Source organism: Pleurodeles waltl, chromosome 3_1 (assembly GCF_031143425.1).
Source record: "Pleurodeles waltl isolate 20211129_DDA chromosome 3_1, aPleWal1.hap1.20221129, whole genome shotgun sequence".
Taxonomy (NCBI): domain Eukaryota; kingdom Metazoa; phylum Chordata; class Amphibia; order Caudata; family Salamandridae; genus Pleurodeles; species Pleurodeles waltl.
In genome coordinates, this window is record NC_090440.1 from 812,108,289 (window position 1) to 812,127,124 (window position 18,836).

An 18,836-nucleotide genomic window follows, 5' to 3' on the forward strand; every position below is an offset into this window, starting at 1 on the left:
GTAGTTGCAGGAATCTAATTTTCTAGGGTTCAGGGTAGCCCTTAAATACTAAATTTAAGGGCGTGTTTAGGTCTGGGGGGTTAGTAGCCAATGGCTACTAGCCCTGAGGGTGGGTACACCCTCTTTGTGCCTCCTCCCAAGGGGAGGGGGTCACAATCCTAACCCTATTGGGGGAATCCTCCATCTGCAAGATGGAGGATTTCTAAAAGTTAGAGTCACCTCAGCTCAGGACACCTTAGGGGCTATCCTGACTGGCCAGTGACTCCTCCTTGTTTTTCTCATTATTTTCTCCGGCCTTGCCGCCAAAAGTGGGGCCTGGCCGGAGGGGGCGGGCAACTCCACTAGCTGGAGTGTCCTGCTGGGTTGGCACAAAGGAGGTGAGCCTTTGAGGCTCACCGCCAGGTGTGACAATTCCTGCCTGGGGGAGGTGTTAGCATCTCCACCCAGTGCAGGCTTTGTTACTGGCCTCAGAGTGACAAAGGCACTCTCCCCATGGGGCCAGCAACATGTCTCGGTTTGTGGCAGGCTGCTAAAACTAGTCAGCCTACACAGATAGTCGGTTAAGTTTCAGGGGGCACCTCTAAGGTGCCCTCTGGGGTGTATTTTACAATAAAATGTACACTGGCATCAGTGTGCATTTATTGTGCTGAGAAGTTTGATACCAAACTTCCCAGTTTTCAGTGTAGCCATTATGGTGCTGTGGAGTTCGTGTTTGACAGACTCCCAGACCATATACTCTTATGGCTACCCTGCACTTACAATGTCTAAGGTTTTGCTTAGACACTGTAGGGGTACCAGGCTCATGCACTGGTACCCTCACCTATGGTATAGTGCACCCTGCCTTAGGGCTGTAAGGCCTGCTAGAGGGGTGTCTTACCTATACTGCATAGGCAGTGAGAGGCTGGCATGGCACCCTGAGGGGAGTGCCATGTCGACTTACTCGTTTTGTCCTCACTAGCACACACAAGCTGGCAAGCAGTGTGTCTGTGCTGAGTGAGAGGTCTCCAGGGTGGCATAAGACATGCTGCAGCCCTTAGAGACCTTCCTTGGCATCAGGGCCCTTGGTACCAGAAGTACCAGTTACAAGGGACTTATCTGGATGCCAGGGTCTGCCAATTGTGGATACAAAAGTACAGGTTAGGGAAAGAACACTGGTGCTGGGGCCTGGTTAGCAGGCCTCAGCACACTTTCAATTGTAAACATAGCATCAGCAAAGGCAAAAAGTCAGGGGGCAACCATGCCAAGGAGGCATTTCCTTACAAACATGAAAAGCTGCTGCAATTCCAAGACCTCAGCTGCACGTCAGACCACTACTGCAAATGATGCAATTCTATTGGTAGCTAAAGTGGCAAAGTATAATCTTGAATCTGTGGAGATATCAAGCTCACTGGCCTCTTGTAAGCCCAAGTAAAAAAAAAAAAAAAGGCACCATCATAATGAGAAGGAAGATCAGCATTCCCCTCTCCACCATCATTTTTTCTCTGGTGGTGTAACTTGCTCACTGTCGGAGCCAAAAAGATAATGTCTGCCCTAGCAATGGCATTGGTACAATCAAGCTGTGTGACAGGTTCTGCTTTAGTAATTTCATAGACCGACTGGTCGAAATCAGGCGTAAGTTGTTTTGTGGTCAGTCATCGGAATCATCACCTGATCCTCTTCTGGCACCAGTGGAGTCAACAAGGAACAGACTAGCACAGGTCCTGGAGCCAGAGTAGATGCACGTACCAGAGTCAGTACGAGGCCCAGCATGGGTCCTGTGGCATCAAACGGTGAGTGAAGGACCAGGTATCAGACAGGAGACCACAGCTGTTCCTTGGGGACCAGAGGCATATCAGAGACAGCCAGACCTACACTGAAAATCTACAGCATGGCCTTTTTAAATGCCTCAGTATACTGAGGCATCACCACTCGCCCCAGAAACTTGGACACACTGGGATCAGTTGGAGTACTGGCTGTGTTGCTGGGACTGTCTGACATCTGACACCCTCTCCTTGGAAACAGAATGGCAGGAACGAGGTTGAGCCACACTTCCATTTTTTTTTTTTTTCGCTTAGACTTCAATTTAGACTTACCGGAGGACTTCGACCGTGAGGAAGACCTCTCTGGGAACAGCCCCAAGAGTGAGAACAATTCCGTGGCAATAACCTGGAGTGGGGCGTTTTATAGACTGTATATTTATTATGTTTAATGAAATACATTTTTGCTTCTCAGTCCCAGATTACCTTCTGGTGCATGAGGGCACAGTTGGTGCACAACTTCAAGTCATGCCCTGAGCTTATACACCAGACACACTTTGGGTGGGTCAGTGACTGACAGCTGTTTTCTACAGCCACAGCACTGTCTGAAACCTGCAGTTTTAAGAGGGATCATCATTCTTTAGCACAATGGATTTTGTTTTGGAGTGGTCAGAAGGCTGCTGAATTTTGCAAGTGGAACTTAAAATCTAGGTTAAAAGGCATAGAAAGAAAAACTGTCATCAGGACACAGAAGTAGCACTTATATGAGGTTCCACTTTGTCACTTCTGGGGTGGCGTGGAGCTGCACTTAGCCACGGAGTATCACAGAAGTGTTATTGAAAAAGGTTTATAGATCCGGTCTGGTGCCTTGCGAGTATTCGAAGGTGAAGAAACTGCGTTCTGAAGTATCTATCTGAAAGGCTATTTCAAGCAAAAAGTTATCTTAGAAGTAACTAGAAGTAATGCTAAAAGAACATAGTTCTTACCTTCGGTAATGCTCTTTCTGGTAGAAACTAACTATTCGCAGATGTCTCACCTTTTGAATATCCCCTAGATGTCAGACTGGATATGGAAACTTTCCAACTTTTCATTGCTTATTCTACCAGGCCATAGCTGCTAACACTGCATTAGTACGCAGAGTCATTGCCCTAGACATTTCCAGGCAGGTATGCAAGCGTCCCTCCATACAATTATGAATCACTATTGTCTGGATAGTCCGGTTCACAAAGAGGGACTGCTGAAATCTACAAGAGTTTCTGGTTTGGGTCTATCTACAGACCCACCTCCAAAAAGATACGGCTTTGGTATCAATTCAGAAGGTGAGGAGTCTGTGGCTTGAAGTCATCTATCAGAAGAACAATTTACTTACCGTCGGTAACGTGCTTTCTGGTATAGACGCTTAACTACCCATAGATTCCATTTCATCCCTCCTACCATCCCTGTTCTGTGGTAAGTATCTATCCATTAATAAGATCCCAAGTCACACCAATTTGCTTTTAGGGCTCTGCATCTAGGAGCGTGGACAGTCTCAAAAGCAATTGATGTCAGCGCTTTGGAATGGTGCCTATATAGGCTCTGCATGTAATTTCCAGAGCAGAACAGTTGCAATGGCCCTGCATACTAGAGGGCAGAGATGCTGTTGAAAATGTTCCAGATCCAGTCTATTGCCTAGAGAATATTCAAAAGTTAAGTAATCTGTGGCTAGAAGTCTCTATCAGAAAGAATAAAGTTACTCCAGAGAGGCTTACAGAATCCAGTATTGCTGCTTTAAACAGAGATCATGATCTACAACGAGAAAGTTGGCACACCTGATCCCTAGTTTATCACCTTGTCAGCAATGAACCCATACTACCATTACTCTGTATGACATCTTGGTTGACCCCGGGTGTGGGTGGATGAATATTAAACAAAACTATTCAGAATTATATTTTCCATAATTTATTTATGTTTATGTAATGGGGATGATTGCTCTTTTACTCACACAGAAATATTCTTCTTTGCTTCTCTTTGAAGGTGGTCAGCAGAATTTTGCCCCTCTGGATGGCATTCATTAAGGAGACGATACATACACCAGGTGAGGATTAATGGAAAATTTGATAAATACAGTTTTTATTCCCTCTAAAACTTGAGTGGTGTTTTCCTTTCCCACTTCCTATTTTAACCAATGTCTTACAAGGAAAAAGTTTATAAATGGAGAAAATAAATGAGAATCATTTGATTCATTCAAGGTATCTATTTAGATTTTTTTTCTTTGATCATGCGCCTTTTTAGGTTAGGATGGCACAAAGTTTAATTTAGTGGCCCCACTCTGTCAGCTATTAGGGGAATCCTTTTCCTGCTCTTCCTTGTTTTTCTCATCTCCCCAACCTGTCTCTTTTCCCTTTGCCTGTCACCCACCTGGCTTTGTCATAGTACTCCTGGACTGTAGCAGACTCTTTGGTTTGACTGACCCTGGGAGCAACAATCACTCCTCACACCACGCAGCAGGAGTATCCTGTTCCAACTCATCACCCACTGGCTCCTCTCTCCGAATCCCCATTGCTGGTCCAGACATCCTGCTTCCATGTCCTTGCTCATCCGAGCTCCCATCTTCCTCCACCAGATAAGTCCACAGCTCCCGATTCTGCATCTTCTTGTCCTGCTCAGGCAGAGTCCTTCCCCCCTTTAGTCCTTCCTTCTTAACTCACCATGTTTTTCTCTTTCCCCTATTCTTTCTTCCCTTCTAACCCTCCTCACTGATGTCCTTTATCTCTTTCTAGTTTGCTCATCAGATCATCACAGGAGCCTACTGTGTACTTACTCTCTTCTAGGTGTCTCCTCTCACATCTCCCTCCACTTAGATCATTGTGTAAAGGACGAATTTGTGACCAGGGGTACCTAAAACTGAGGTTTACTTTCCCTTACTTCTACCCTGTCTATGATATGCTTAGAATTCAAATGACTAATGCAAGGAATTACATTAACGCTCCTGAATTCCTAACCAACCAAGTGAGGGGAGCTTGATCCATATGTAGGACGAATTTGAGACCTTCCAGGTAATATCTTTATGCTTCGATTGCCATTATCAATTAATAGTACAGTTTTCTACTAGTACACAGAACCAGTTACTAATACCTTCTATAACATTTCAGAAAGGGCTACTCCTAGCCCTGTTCCAGAGTCTTCTCTTTATAACAAAGGTTTTGAAAAACGCTTGGGACCGTAAAATGTAAAAATGGATTTGACAAAATAGACTCTTAATTACTCAAAAGCATGAAGTATTTTAGGGCTCTAATTTTTCCAATGATTTTTAGTATTATCTTTAAGCAGGTCAGTTAATTGTGTCGACTTACGAGTAAAATGTGGGAAATATCTACAATAATATCCTAGGAGCTTCAGGAAAGCAAATACATCTTTTGGGATTTTGGGGGCATGATCAGGTCAGTAAGGTCCTTTCCATGATGCATTACATGTTGTGGCAAACAACAGCTAGATAATGATATCATCAATTTTGGTTTGCTGCACACTTCTGGCGAGGACATCAACCATTGGGAAATGGCCAGTGTCCCATGAAGATCAAATGGAAACTCAAACTGCAACAAACTGTCAGGGGTGGAAAAAGCAAACCTTTCCTTATCTTAGATGTTTAAGGGAATCTGCCAATATCCCTTACACAGATCGAAGTATTTAATATGGTGAGGTTCTTCAAGTTACTTATTAAAGCGCTCATCGATATGTACCGAAGCTGGATATTCAAGTAACCTGACTAAAGTTTATGAAGAAGTGCGTTCTTGAATCAGGTTTTAGACAATTAGAACACAATGAGAGTGTTCCACTCACTACTGCAGGTTTCAATTACTCCTAAGTTTAACATTTTTTTGCACTTGTTCCTGGGTGTCTTTTTGTCTAAAAAATGTTACTTGGTCTTACAATTATTGAATGGTGAATAACAAGGGTACACCAAGGCATCTGGTGACATTCTCAAATACCTCTATCCAAGTCTGTTTTTTATTTGATTTCCATTTATTCATCTATACTGACCTGTAGTTTTTGAGAATTCACCTGTCATTGTATTGTCAATCCAATTTCTTCAACAAATTCACATGATAAATTTGCCTCTCATTTCACCTGCCTTCCAATTTTATCTACCTAGTAAGCCATAGGTGTTATAATCTTCCAAATATTATAGGAACCTTGACATTGACTTAACATCTTGTTATCGAAGGTGGGGAAAAGGAGTAACGGTGGGGAAAAGGAGTAACAGTAGGGAAAAGGAGTAACAGTAGGGAAAAGGAGTAACACAATCCCCTGGATGGAATTCTCTCAGTGTAGATTTTTCATAATGTTTTGTTTCTCCTGAGCTTTTTTTCACCTTTTCACTCACAATGTCACATATCTTTCTTAAGCACGCTCTCCATTGGCTGACATATTCTGGAACTGGTATCTGGCTAGGACTCCCCCACTCCTCTAGTCATATCCAATAAGATTCCAGGTTCTGGGAGGATTGTTTCAGAAGCCATCCTGCTGGTGATTCTCCCTCCCCGGTAACTGTCCCCTCTCATACTGGCTCACACGGTAAAAGATGAAAAAGCACTTGCACTTAATATTAATAGGGTATCATGGCAATATACCTCTAATAATGTTTTCCCTGGGTTAGGGTTCCAATCTCTTTTACTAAGTGGAAAAGGGTCACCCATTCTGGCCCTGTTGTCAAATATAATGGTTAACATTTTTGTTGATCTGAAGGGTGACTGGAAGAAGGGAACTCATTCTTCACCATGATTCAGGGCTGCATTCTGATGTACTTGACACTGATCATGCTTAAAACTGATTTACCCTTGATCTGTAATATCATAAAAACTAAGGTGACTGCTTATGCAGTTAGAGTTTTCCCTTGTTGCCTAGGGAGATATAGATCGGCCTATTAGCTTATTGGAGGGTTGCTCATGGATTAGGTGATAACATTTAGGGCCTAACTAGGAGAGCAGGCATCCACACAATTGTGGGAAGGATTGACATTTTTTTATTATACAATAAAAGGTTTAGTATTTATGAAATTTTGGACACAGATGTTTTTTCAAATAAAAAAGTGCAATAGCTTCAAGCCCGCTAGTTTGACAAAATTAAGTATTGGTTTGGCTCAATTCCACTACATGTCCCTTTTCAGTTTTTTTACTTGATTCCAAAACATCAAGTTTTTATGTAGCTGCAGAAAAACACTACAAGGCACTAAGATATACAAAGCTACACTTAGAGAAAGGACAATTGTGTTTCCCAGATTTCAGCTTCTAATTACTAGGAATGTATCTTTCTTTACTAAATGCTGAGGGATCATAAAACAGGATGATTTATATAGTGATTAGGACCCATGATTCAGACCTTAAAATTATGTGGGTACTTAATCCAAAATGAATTGCTATTGTTTGGTGGTGCTTTCACACTGCAAGAATCTGGAAGGAGCACACAACTCCTTTGTTTGACAGTTTAAGGAATTTATTTAGGAAATGGTGGTATTTTGAAAAAGTGTTTTTTGTGATGGGTTTATGCATCGGAGCATTGTTATGTTGATGAAGTATCATTAAGTAATAAAAGGTTTAGTAATTTAATTTGACATTTCATTCCACCTCCTTTCTTCATTTCTCTCACGTCTCAATTCACTACTTCGCCACACTAAAAACAAGGCATTGCCTTACAGCTTTTTAGTTCAATCAATTTTTTTTTGTATCATCATAATTTTGTGTAAGCTGCTGAGCCCAAGTCAATGAAAAATCTGGGTAAAAGCAAAACATATTTTTCGTTGAAAAAAACATGCATACATTGCCACAGTAGCCTTGGAACAGAAGGGAACTACTTTGTGTGTAGTGCTTCTTGTGAAAGGGAAGAGTGCCATCACTCACCATGAAGTTAGCCAATAGCTGAAGTGGGCTGACCCACTGACACAATGTGTATGTTTTAGTGTGCAAAAGAAAAATGTGAATGACAATAACAGACCAATGGATTAAGAGGGTCAGCTGAAACCCTGTATGAGTAAATAAACCATTCATAAACATTTAGTAAAATTAACAGGTCTTAGCCAACTCCAGGCCTAAAACAGGATAAACGAAATTCTGGATAGAAGCCAGGGGTGAAAACCTGGAGGCTGGTTGTAGGAATCTGTCTTGCAAGGAAGAAGCCAATTTAAGTTTGTCATTGCTGATAACATTACTGCATTAATAGTTGTAATGGCTCCTGTTTTAAAGCAGTATTCACTTTTTGTTTCGGGGGTTAGAAGATGGTTCATTACCACTAGACAGAATGTACAGATGAGTACCTGATGTGGACGATAAAGGAAGTGTGGGAACAGGCAAAGAAATCTTCTCCTTGAACTGTATCACTGCTAATTCTGCTGAAAGGTCTGCTGGAAACCATAGTAGTCTTGGATAAAGCAGAACAAATCGTTTGGCATCAGAGGAGCCAACAGGGTAAAGGATTGCATTAACAATGTCTTAGCATACATTAAAAGCTACAGTTTAAAGCACTTATATGCTGAAGTGCCAACTAACTAGTACTCCGACTATGGCAGGAAACTGTATCTACCTCCGCAGCATTGAATTTTACAAAAGCCCCAGCTATCTCTATGGGGGAAGAAGGGGGGGAGTTGGCTCTGGGAACTACATCAATCACATGATGCTTTTGTTCAGTGGAGGCTAAAGTGTGCCTCATTAGTTTAGACAGGACAAAGAGCAGATAAGTCATCCAGTACCATAGGATCCAAAGTCTTGCAGCTTTGCGTTTCCCTGTGAGAGGTATTTAAGTGAGTGCAGCCACAGATCCACCCTCCATCCTGGAAGCATAAGACCCCAGAATATTAATGGCAACATTCTCCCATATATGGGCAGGATTAGCTTTCACCCAAGTTCCAAAGATTCCATGAATTACGTCCATGGTGTCTGTTGCCATTGGCTCGTTTCTGGACAGTCAGGAGATTGGTCTTCAGGGGCCCCAGATACATTCAATCACAGAACATAAATGCACTAGCTAAACAAAAGACTGGAGTGGGTTAAAAAAGAAAAAATGACAATATCGCTTAAAGATGGAAAAATCCTAGGCTTCGAGAGCTATAACTTAGATATTTTATAAATAATGGCACTTTCTGCAGCCACTGCATATTAAATTTGTCAATCATCTAATAAAAAATTGCAGCAATACGTAGGGATTCGATTATATTAGCTTATTTCCTAAAATAAAAAGGGTACAATGTGGTGCATACACATAAAATGACCATCATGTGTAAATGTATAAAAATCCCTATTATGAAGAGCCCGAAGCAGGTGGTTAAAGTATTTCAGTCAGCTGTCGACAGTGATGAGGAACGGGGCATACCAGTGGAAGCCTATGCAAGGCCAGAGTGTCAGCCCACCTTAGAGAGAATTTATATACATATTTTTTTTAAATAACTAAAACGTAACTCAGAAAAGTTTGTAGCTCCTCTGTGAAGTCACATCCACAGGAAATTCTGAGAATGTAATGCTTGGATGGATTGAGCACTCACAAGTTACTCACTACATTGAAGAGATTTATATTCATCTCAGTAGAATTCCTAAAAGTCATGAGTTGATAACGAAACTGACTGTACACAAATTGTTCTCTCATGAACATCGAATCCTTAAAGGAAATGACACCCCTTGGAAAAATATATATATGCGTGTAATGGCAGTGAAACCCCTTAGAAATAATGAGATTATTTATATTGGTTAATTATTAATTAATTCCCTAAATTTCACATTAACAATTATTTTTTCTCTACAAACCTTGATCTTTAGTTTCCTTTTTGACCTCTAGGGATATTAGGCATTACCAAATAGCCATGGAAACAGCCAGGAAGCTTAAATATAGTTTACAATTTTGTTTCAATCTGAATGAAAATATATATACATAAGCAGACTGAACTCTGAATCAGAATAAGTAAGCTTTACAAAATAGCATTGTTTACCATCAATCGTAAATTTCAACAAAAATCACCACAACTTTAGCTTTTTCACTGAGTCACATGCACATCTAATTCCACAACATAAGGACAGACCTATTGTGAATTCCTGCAAACTGATGCACTAATATAAAATTCCTGATATTTAAAGGGATGCTAGAGTCTTCTGTCCACTACTCCAAATCCTACAACCAAAGGCAAAGCCAACAGCTCTGTCTTTTAAAAGTGCCAATTCAGCCACTGATGAGTTTAGGCACTCAGTAAGTCAATACACATGTATTCTGTCAGTCATCCTTAATAATTACTTAATCATCAACCACCCAGGCTCATTATTACATTCACCCCTTTTACCCACCCCCAATAAAATAGACACACAAACTCAAGAAGCATAGGGAAGATACACTGAAAAGAATAAAAGTAGAAAAAAAGAAAACATGCTACAAATAAAACTTGGCAGAAGTATGCTTGCAATAGAAAAATAAAATTAAACAGGGTTTTGGGTAGCCATCTTGAAATGCGATTGTAAATAGTGTAACATTGTTTTAAAGTTCCAGCAAAGCTGCCACATTTAAAAGAAAGGCACATGCCATCTTGGAGTTAACTAACAATGATGATACAAAATAGCATTCCAAAATAGCCACTCAATAACATCACACTAGGCAGTCATCTTCCAAGGTTGAAATGTATAGGGTATCACTGTTGTGCCAATCCAAGATAGATGCTTCTAAGCATGGGAACTATCTTGTAATGGCAAAACAATTATACATTATGGACAATACCATTCCAAGATGGCCGGCCAGCCAGCCACATTGGCCACACAGAATGCAGCACACTACTATGAAGCTGGCTGCGAACTAGCACCCTGGTTGGACTGTCAGAAGAACTGCAGGATGAAAGACAATCAAAAACAAGAAAGGAAACAAGCATTTGCAATGCAATGGGTTTTGCATTTGCTCGAGTTAGAGCTATAACTGTTGTAAATTCCTAACCGGACTTTTCTTGTCACATAAATTGAAAATAAAAAGTAAAATAGTTGACATAAGCAAGCAGTTTCAAAGCGCCACAGCCATCATGAGCAAGAACGAGATACAAAAGGAAAAAGAAGATCACTCGCAGTCAGACATGTCGGCAAATTTGCAATTCTCCATGTAACAGGGTCGATGGCCAAGGCGGTAACAAAACCACCCCAAGGAGGTACTAACGTAAAGCACTTAGAAATGATAAAGGATTTTTGAAAAGGCAAGCCCACAAGCAAATGAGAGGGAGGACATAGAACACTTTCTTTTTCACACACCCTGTCCAGTTGGATTTTAACAGATGCATGTCAGAAAATGAGCCCTCATGTACAAGACCAATCCGGATATTAATTGCTATAAGGGTAAACAAAGGTTAGAAATAACTGGGTTATGTTATGAGTAATTGCAAAGAAGTGTCCTTCTCCCATTACTAAGGCACTAAAGTGCTTTCTTAATCTGGGTACCCTTTTTGAATGGTTCTGGGAGTTCTATGCATCCATAATGTATGATTGCAGAGGGATAGGATTTGTTAGTATAGTTTACTAATGGTTCATGCTGATTAGTGTGAAAGCAAAAGGAGTTTGATCCGTCTTAAGATCTTTGTAGTTTTTTGTGCCAAACATCCTTGCTAATTATCACTTAGCTGTGTTTTCAGCTGTTTTTATACTGAAAGAGCAGTAAGCTTGATAGCACAAGCACAGATGCTAAATAGCTTTAAAGCAGAGATACTGCCAAGTGGGTGCAATGAACAAGCCAACAAATGAATAACATGTTGGAAAGCAGCGCTTGTGCGCTGCTAAGCTTAACCTAGAGGTAGTTATGTAGCTCATTTCAAAATTATGTAACATGTAGTTGATGTGTTATGTTACATTGCTGCTATCCATTATGTTGCAGCCGTCTGACATAATATGCAACTTTGTACAAAGGATAGCACAAATGTAATTTCTGGTGATTTGTAAATCAGGATTCAAAAGACAATTCTTTTGTAGGCTCAGTTTGTTTTTAATGCTTAAGCGTCATGCCAGACACCTCGCTCAGATCTTCTCTTTAATTACCTGGATTATCAACCTCTATATAGATTTGATGCATTATGTTGCATGCATGCTAAGACGAATCTGAATCACTCAGACAAACTTTTCACTAACATCTAAATTAATGTCAGACCGGATAGGAGATAATCAGAGTTGCAGTAGAATGCAAAGCGGTCCAGGGTTAAAGTTCGGGAATATCCAGTGTCAATAAATGATAAAATTATCACAAAAGCTGCGCCTTGTTGCCTCTGAGAAAGGGTCAGCAGCCTGAGTCTACCTTGTTTTTCTCTTAAAATAAACAAGCAGCAGATTGCATTACAGCATGTCAAACATTTTTGAACCACCATCATTTTAAGTGTTTTTTCTAAAATAACAAGCTGTTAAGCAGGAGGCTGTTGAGTCACATACCCCCCTCACTTGTGAAAGAACCAATAACCATGTACCACCTTCTTAACTGTGCCTCCCTCTCACACAACCAGGACCACCAGTGGCAGCCCCTTAACAAAATCTATACGTGGCTGACTCAACGGAGAAAAACCACCAAGAAGGAATGGACTAACTAGCTGCCCTTTACCCGAAGAATGGCAGAGCACAACTCAGAAAGCCTACGTGTGGACTCAGCAGCCAATGTAACGTAACACAAGAACTAGTTAAATGTAATCTTTTGACAACAGTGCCCACAAGCTAAAACAAAGAACTCTAATGAAGTTAGCAGAGCAGCCTGACAAGATTTATGGCCCCATAAAGGAGATAAGCAATGCCCTGTGTGGGATGTCGTGAGTGCTGGCATGGAGGAGTCCTGGAGAGAGAGAGAGAGCGAGAGAGCGAGAGAGGTGTTTGTTTAGTAAAATAAGCTTATTTTAGGAGCATTTGTTTAGTAAAATAAGCTTATTATAGGAGCAGGGCAGAGGAAAGCACTGGTCTAAAACCAAAATCATTTTCAGCAACATGGGAGGAGGTGGGATGAAGGGAATGCTGTGATAAAACGCAGGCATCTACTAGCCTAAAACCCCCACAGTGAAAGGAGAGCACCAAAGAAATGTCAAAAATAGTCAGTCACAGCAATAGATAAAGAAACAAAAGTGGAACAATACAGTAGTAGGTCACTGCCTTGAAACAGAAAAAGGAGGAACAAAAAGGCAGAACTAACCACTAGCGAGGAAGAATTTTTTAAAGGACACGGAAACCGGCAAATGAAATCGCTTCAACCCAAAGTATACGTATAATTAAGCATACACGAGGTCGAACGCTAACGCTCGACCTAAAAATGGAACACGAAAGAACAAGTTACTTACCTGCGGTAAAGCCTTATCTTGTAGAAACTATATCTAGCTGCAGATTCCTTACCTTTGAATTTCCCCATGCATCAGAAGATTTTTTTATGAGCAGTACTCCTGTGCGCCGGTAGGTGGTGTCCATCGGTTCCGCATGAGTCGTCGGTATCATCTGCACCAGAAGTGACGTTAGAAGTACCTATTCAGCTTATCTAGGAGCACAGTCAGTTTCTTTTCACAACTTTCCATGCACGAACCACTGGTGTGAACACCTAGGGTCAGCTCTGTCTATAGAAATTTGTTCCCATGTGGGGTGGGTGGGTGGATAGGTAAGGAATCTGCATCTAGACATAGGTCCTCATTATGAACTTGGCGCCACATAATGTACACAGTGGGGACCGCCACAGGTGGCCCTCCAACACTGCTAGGCTACCGCCGACAGGCAGCCAGACGATGACGGAATTCTTCATCTGACAGGGGAGCGCTGCAAGCAGCGCTGCCCTTCATGTGGTGCAGTCGGCAATGTCCTGGCCCAGCATTCTGCTGGGTGGAAACACGGCTTAATCCTGCCCGTTTAAGTCTATGTTTAGACCGCCAGCATGAACACGGCGGAAAAATCCCGCCGTGTTCATAATGACCCCCATAGTCTCTACCACGTAAGGTGTTACCGAAGGCAAGTAACTTGATCATCTGATATAGACTTCTAGCAGCAGATTCCCAGGCAATACCTCCACGGAGGTGGATCCGCGTTCTAATTTCAAAACAAGGAAGCTCTGCATGACCGAACCGGCAAAGCGTCCATCCCTATGGACCAGGCTGTCCAGATACTGGTGCTTGGTAAATGTGTGCTCAGATGCCCACATTGTTGTCTGGCAGATGTCCAGGAATGCAACGCTGCATGCAAACACATTGGTCTCAGCTTTAGCTCTAGTGAAATTAGTTTGCAAACCTTCAGGAGGCTGCTTCTTGGCCAATGCATACCAGATGTTTTATGCAGAGAACAACCCATCTAGAGATGGACCGCTTCTGTACAGCCCAACCTTTCTTCACACCAACATACTCCATGAAGAGTTAGTCGTCCACCAGGAACTCTCGTGCGCGGTCAAGGTAGAACGACAACGCATTATTGGGGACCAGACGGTGTAGTCGCTCCTCTTCTTAAGAGGGACGTAGCAGAGATTAAAAAAAGTAGGTAGTGTGATTGATTGGCCTACATGAAACTGGGTAACAACTTTCAGTACAAAAGAGGCCATTGTGCAAAGCACCACTTCATCAGGATAGAGGTGGGCGGCTTGAATGATAAGGCCTGTAGCTCACTCACCCTTCAGGCAGATGTAATTGCCACAAGGAAGGCTGTTTTCAATGCCAAGAGCCTGAGGGGACAATTGTGAAGAGGCTCGAAAGGAGCACACATTAAGAATGTCAAGACCAGATTGAGATCCCACTAAGGCATACTAAAAGGCGAGGGAGGGTAAAGATGAACAAGACCCTTTAAAAACCTATATACAATAGGGGATTTGAACAAGGAGGGTTGGTCAAGGAGCTGCAAGAAGACAGAAGGAGCAGACAGATAGCCATTAAGAATGACCAGAGCAGAGCCCAGCTGTGCAAGGGAGTTAGACTTGATAAAAAAGGGCAGAAAGGGGATCAACATGTTTCTCTGCAAACCTGCAGCAAATGTGTTCCAACGGAAGGCGTATGCCATCTTACTGGAGGGGAACCTGGCTGCCAAGGTAACATTACAGACTTCGGGAAGAAGGGTGAAAACTGTCAACTACCGCCGTTCAATCTTCACGTAAGAAGATAGACAGTAGACCGGTTTGGGTGAAGAACCATCACCTGGTGCTGCGACCAAAGATCTTCCTGAAGGGGCAGGCTGATCGGAGGATCAATGACCATGATCAGTAACTCAGGTACCAGACTCTCAGTGCTCACCCCAGAGCCACAAGAATGACTTGGGCTAGATCATTCCTGATCTTCTTGAGAACTTTGGCAGGAGTGGTATGTTAAGAAAGGCATACAGGACGCCTGAGCTCCACTCAAGATGAAAAGCGTCTCCAAGTGAAAGCTGCATTGGAAACTCCGGCCTGCAAAACTGTTGACATTGCACATTCTCGGTGGAGGCGAACAGGTCTAACCAAGGCCCTCCCCACTGCTGAAAGAGACCTTGTGCCACCTCTGGATGGAAACGCCATTTGTGATTCTCTAGGCATCGATGGATGAGTTTCCCTGCTCTAGTATTCAGAGAGCCCCCCAGGAGTTAAACCACCAATATGCCCAGCTGTTCCAGCTAGGTCCAGAAGCGCAGGGCCACCTGACAATGCGTCTATGACCTTACCCTGCCATGTTTGTTGCAGTACCACATTACGGTGGTGTGTTGCCATCAGCGCCTGCACTAACCTTCCCTTGATGGAAGGTAGAACGCTTTCAATGGCAGTCGGATCGCTCGGAGCTACAGCAAATTGATGTGGAGTATGGATTCCACTGGAGACCAGAGTCCTCCGTTCTCCACCTCTCCCAGATGGCTGCCCCATCCTAGAAGTGACGCATCTGTCACTACTGTCAGATATGGTTGGGAAAGGGAGAGGGATCTGCTTCTGACCCAATCGTAGTTCATTATCCACCACTGCAGATCTTGTGCAGTTCCGTCCAAGACCTGGACCGCGTTGAGCAATTCCTCTGATGCTGCACCCACTAGAATTTCAAGTCTCACTACAGCGCCTGCTTATGCCAGGGGGCATTTGTCACTAGCAGGATGCAGAAGGCCATGAGGCCCAGCAGCCTCAGAGTCAGTCTCATTGAAACCATGGATACAGGCTGAAACATCAGTATCATAGCTTGAATATTCCAGACTTTTCGTTTGGGAAGATATGCCAGAGACTGCACTGTGCCCTAACAGCTTCGATGAAAGGGAGTGTCTGAGAGGGAGTCATGTGTGACTTTGGCATGTTGATGGTGAACCCCAGCGACTGCAGAATGTCCGCCATGGTCTGGAGGTGGGAGGCGACAGACTGGGGCGAACACTCCGTTAACAGCGTGTTGTCGAGACTGCAGAAGACTTGGAAGACTGCCCCCGATCTCTGCTGATCGGCTGCAACCTCTAATATCACCTTGGTCAACACCTGAGGGGGCCGTTGGCAGGGGCGCCTCCTCCATTAGGGTAGAGGAGCATTCCAACTCCCCCCCCCCCAACCAGAAGCAACCGCTGCAAACTTTTGCATGAAAATTATGTTAAACTGTGTTTATTACATTTTTCTTGTAAAGAAGCGAGGCATTGGGGTTGACAAGCACTGAGGGTAGTGCACAGAGCACCCCTCTCAGTGCACATGTATGTTTGGCAGGCTGTCTCGGGCCGGCAAAACACACATGCGCAGTAGGCTCTCTCCAGCCCAGCAAAAGAGTTGCACAGGCTCCCAGTCTGCCAGGGAGGGCCCTGGCTGGGCACTCCCAGCCAATCCTAACGCTGCTTTGAGCAGAGTCAGGATTGCCCACAGGGCAGGCTGGGAGCCCTTGCCTGCAACCTGGAACGACGAGGGAAAGAAGAGCAGCACAGCAGCAACGGAGGAGGTAAGCTTTTATCTATTTTTTTATTTATTAAATTACCCCTATCCCCCCCAGCGCTGCTCCGGCCACCCTCCTCCCCCTTCTGAGGGCAGCGAACCGCAACTAGGCGTTGGTAAGGCAAAAGAGAAGCATGGTGAATGGGCGTCCTGCAAGTCCAGTGCTACCATCTAGTTACCTGGGTCCAAGGCAGACAAAACGTGAGCCAACATGAGCATTTTACATTTCTCCTCCTTGAGGAAGAAGTTGATGGCTCGGATATAGGACGAAGGCACTTGTTCTTTTTGGGAACCAGAAAGTAGCAGAAATAGCAACAACAGCCTACGTCTGGCACTGGAACCCTCACTATGGCTCCCTTGGCCAAGAAAGCCACAACTTCTTTGCGGAGAAGGGACAGATGATCCTCGGTTAGCCGGTCGTGAGATGGTGGCATGGAGGGAAGGGCAGTTTCGATGGGGAGGGAGTAGCCCCTTCAGACAATCTGCAAAACCCACCTGTCCAATGCTATGGACTGCCAGTGGAGCAGGTGATGGCAAATCGTGCCACCAACTGGATGCCCATTACGGTAAAGGGGGAGATTAGGAAGGCTTAAAGGCAAGGGCTGCCATTGGGGAGGGCCCTCCTCTAGGACCTGTGCAACCGCGTCCCACAGATTGTGGGACTAACGGCCCAAAAGGCATGAGATGTTCACAGACCACGATGCAAGACTGGCAGGAAAGAAAAAAAAAAAAAAAACGTATTTGCCAAAGAGTACAGCATCTTTGATTATTGGGGGGAAAGGTGGTGTTGGGGGGGTGGTGCTGTGGGATGGTGCGGCTTGGACCACCAAGCTCTCCAGGGTAGGGTATTGGGTGAGGAAGCCTGGGAGCCCCTGGGGCAGGGCGTTGGCAGCAGGCAATCATCCTAATCACAGAAGCCCCTATGTTGGGTTTGGACCAAGGACCCAAAAGTTGTCAGTGAAGGCATCATTGAATGGGTGTGGAGATTCGGACGAGGAAACTCCCAGTTGCAAAACCACTCTCAGGATGCTAGTCGTGACTGCCACCGAGGGCACCTGAAGGTCAAGTACAACAGCGTCCCTCTGCGCACCACCATTGCATTTGAGACTCTCGCCTCTGTAGCCATGGTATTTTTGGGGGTTGGGTAGAGGGGGGAGGATTTGAAAGCAGACCAGTATCTGGGGAAGTATCCAGTCCACTGGGTTCACCCAGTTCCTCACACCAGCACATATTTGGGTCTTCTTCATATGGCTGGTACTCTACAGGGTCCAGCAACTTCTTCCATTCCTCCCTGAGGTCTAACCTGATGCAATAGGGCTCAGTTTTTAATCGAGGAAGATTAGATGCTGCGTCGGGTGATCCCCTCTGGCTCAGTGTCAGAGTCAGGGATCACAATGGGGATGGCACGGCTGGGAGTGTCAGCATCGTGGCCTGAATTGGAGAAGGTCGAGATGGCACAAACTATGCCGGCTGAGATCCAGGAATAGATCCCTGGGGACCCCCAAAAGAGCCAGGGCTGGAGCCGCCAGTGCAAACCAGATGGGACCCCCTTTGACCACACGAGGCCCGAATGTGTGTCAGGCCATCCAAATATGAAGCACATGGCTTCACAGAACTCCTTAAGTTGGGCGGGGGTCGCTCTGGCTCCCGAAAAATTCAGGGAGGCATGCAATCAGACCAGGCGCAGGCTCCAAAGAACTCATGCTCAATCGTCACCCAATGGATGAGGACCTCTGTTTTCACAGTCGCATGCCGGGCTGCCATGAGCTTTACAGACTGCTCCCTAAAAGATTTTGGATACATGGCAAAGACCTCGGAGCACGACTTGGGCTCTGGTCGCACTCCAGACGCAACAGAAAGACAAGGTGCGGGTCAGTCACTGACCGATTACAGGCTCCGCAGGGCTTGAATCCTGTCTTCCTAGATGGGATATCCTATCACACCAGGATGAACACCTAAAAAAACGCTCAAAATGTTTCAAAAATCCAGTCAGATCTTCAGATCAGTGCTGGCTGGCATGGAAAGAAAAGAACTAACATCAGCACACCTAGGTGGCGATAATATAAGGTCTGCAATGTCACTTCCAGCGCTGACAAGGCAGACGCAGGCACAGCAGATCAATGACACCTATTGGCATGCAGGGGTACCACTCACAAAAAATCTTCCAGATCCAGTCTGATGCCTGGGGAAATTCAAAGGTAAGGAACCAGCAGCTACAAGTCTGTATCAGATTGACTGGTTATGACACTGAAGTGTAATCCTTTGCAGGCACAA